Source organism: Alligator sinensis, unplaced genomic scaffold, assembly GCF_000455745.1.
Source record: "Alligator sinensis unplaced genomic scaffold, ASM45574v1 scaffold740_1, whole genome shotgun sequence".
Lineage (NCBI taxonomy): Eukaryota > Metazoa > Chordata > Crocodylia > Alligatoridae > Alligator > Alligator sinensis.
Genome location: NW_005841964.1, coordinates 1,814,704 through 1,817,613, shown reverse-complemented (window position 1 = coordinate 1,817,613; position 2,910 = coordinate 1,814,704). Strand labels below are relative to the sequence as shown.

Below are 2,910 nucleotides of genomic sequence, written 5' to 3'. Positions count from 1 at the left end.
GGTCACGATATATAAAGCGTGTATACGTGAATCAGTGTATCTCGAAGTCGTGTAACTGGCGGGCGGACTGTATATATATATATATATATATATAGTGCAAGCTTTTCATGAAGTTTACTTAATCAGAGGGTGTGAAATGATGGGCAGAAAGCCAAGTATAAGAAGGATAGAGACTTGACTGTGGGAGCAGCTGGCTGCCAAATAAAACACCCATTCTGAAGGCACCACCCTGGGAATGCAGTTGAAGATAGTTATGTAGTTTATGCAAGCTAAACTTCTTTGCTTCTGCTCTCCTTGCCAATTCCCACCAGCTTGCCAGATTTTTAGCAGTTAGTAGAAATACCTGTCTCTGGATCTAACTCAGTCTGCAAACAGACCTGCCTGGGTGCAGAAAAGTATGTGGGAAAGCTCCGTTTTTATTTTGCTGGGAAAAGTAGTCCTGATCTGCTAGACAATCTGACATGAGGCCAGCAGGCATGCATCCTCACTTGCATCTACCTTGCTGCAAAAAAAAATTCATATGGGAGTCCCACCACGCATGACTCTCACAGCTGGTTTGGGAACTATTGATGGATCTAAAATAATCTGAATTCCTAGGAGTTAGAAAAGAGTCATCCAGGGACTTGGCTTCTCAACATAGCTTAGCCCTTGTGATAAAAAAATCAGCAGTTTAAAGCCTGATGGGGTATCAAGGCTAGAAGACTGCTTAATGTGAACTTTGCTCTTAATTAGCAACTCTGATATTGTTTATAGCAGGGACAAAGAAGAATAAGAGAAAGATCATTATTCTGTGCCCATCATTCACTAACTTCCTCATATGAAGATACTGGCTCAAGTTATATTTATAAATTCAAAGGCCAGAAAGAACCATAGGACATTTTCCTAACTTCATACAGTGGAAGTAATCACATCAGTTGATAGCTTCCTGACTTTTCCAAATCTACATAGATAATTGTTTCCATTGTTCCTGTTTCCTAGATTCAGCAATGGTTTTAGCAAGATGGCTTTTTTCATAAGGTTGCTTAGGTGTGGAATAAGGGTTTAGAGTCTGACATGTATAGAAGCAGGGGTGGATAAAGATGGGATGTAGTGGCATGGTTGCATCCTTTTCAACAGTGTAGTATACTTGTCAGTGGCTCCATTTCCCTGTGGCCACAAATGCCTAGGACTGCCGTGGAGACCAAAGCCCAGCTGGAGCCTGGTGCTGGTGGGGGATATCTGAGGAACCATGCAGGTAGCAGCTAAGGAATGGAGGACTCACCTACTGCTGCTTCTATCTCTATCTGCCCAGAGGTCAGCTAGGGAACAGCTCTGTGCTGTGCTCCAGCTGGGGTTGGGGGGTGGGGGGAGGAGGAGTTCCACAAGTGGTTGTATGTGGTGCTAGACTCGGTGGCAGCAGGTCAGAGGGCAGATCTCAGCTCCCTGTCCCCTCTCTTGAGTAACCCCTGATGCCCATGCCTGCTTCAGGCCAGCAAGGGATACCTGTGGGGGACTGGGAAGGGGGCAGGCACTGGGGGTGAGGACCACCCATCACCAATGAAGTCCCCAGCTGAGCCCAGAACCCCCACACAGCCACACACCAAAGCCCCAGGTGGAGCAGGGCAGTAGTGCCCCTGGGGCTCTCCCTGCCCCAGGTCAGCCAGGGACAGTGGTGGGCAGATCTCACTCCTTCCTATGCCTGGGAGCAACACCTGGGTACTCCCTGCTGGAGAGGGGGAGGAGAGATCCCACTGAGCACCGGAGAGGAGGTAGTGCCCAAAACAAGGGTGGGGGAGTCATACCTACTTCAGGGACTCAAAAGAGTCTTTACCAGCTGCTGCCATGGCACAGTCTGCCCATGGGTGGGCGGAGGTAGGATAGAAGAGGATAGTTGCAGTCACCCATGTGGTGCCAGTGGTATCTCCTGCACCCTCCTTTTCAGAATCCTAGATCTGCCAGTGTATCCAAGTAGAGAAATAAGGAGTGCTGTACTGCCAGCTGTATGTCACAGTGGTTTCTATTGAGCTATCACATTTGAAAGAGTCCTTAGGGAACTAAGTAAAATACTTAGGAACTGAACTTGTATATCATAGAACCAGAAGGAACCTGTAGGATCATCAAGTCCAGTCCCTGCCAAGGGCAGGAAGTTACTGGGCTCAGACAAGCTCAACAAGGTGCCTGTCTGTTCAGCCTTTTCTTGAATACCTCCAAGGATGGTGACTGCACCACCTCTGCTGGGAGTGTGTTCCAGATTCTGGCAACCCTTACAGAGGAAGTTCTTTCTTATATCTAGCCTGAAATGACCCTCCATACATGTATGCCCATTGGTCCTCGTCCTCCCTTGAGATGCCTTCCTGAAGAGTTGCTCGCATAGATCTTGGTGTTCACCCCTGATGTAGTTGTAGGTGGCTATCAAGTCACCTCTCAGCCTTCTCTTACTCAGACTGAACAGGCCCAATTCTCAGAGTCTCTCCTCATAGGTCCTATCCTCCACGCCCTTGACCATGTGGGTGGGCCTTCTTTGTACCCTCTTGAGCTTATCCATGTCCTTCTTGAAGTGCGGTGCCCTGAACTGGACAGTACTCCAGCTGAGGCCTCCCCAGTGCCGAATAGAAAGGGAGGAGCACTTCTCTGGATCTCTTGGCCACACATTGACTGATGCATAGCAGAGTTCTATTTGCTTTCCTGGCAACCTCATGACAGTGCTGACTCATGTTCATCTTCCGGTTGATCATAACCCCCAGGTCTTCAGATCCTGAACCAGCCAGTGGACCACCACCCATCCTGTAGTTGTGGTTCTTCCTACTCAGATGAAGGACTTCGCATTGAATCTCTTTTAAACCTCATCTGATTCTGTTATGCCCATGAGTTCAGTCTGTTGAGGTCATCCTGGATCCTGATCCTATACTCCAGTGTGCCCACATTTCCCTA

At 48.2% G+C, this 2,910-nt stretch overlaps 1 protein-coding gene across 1 annotated transcript in view; it reads left to right on the top strand.

Annotated features, from left to right (window-relative positions):
* The window catches only part of ABCC4 (ATP binding cassette subfamily C member 4), a 255,354-nt gene that overhangs the window by 544 nt on the left and 251,900 nt on the right, over window positions 1-2,910 (top strand). The window lies entirely within an intron of this gene.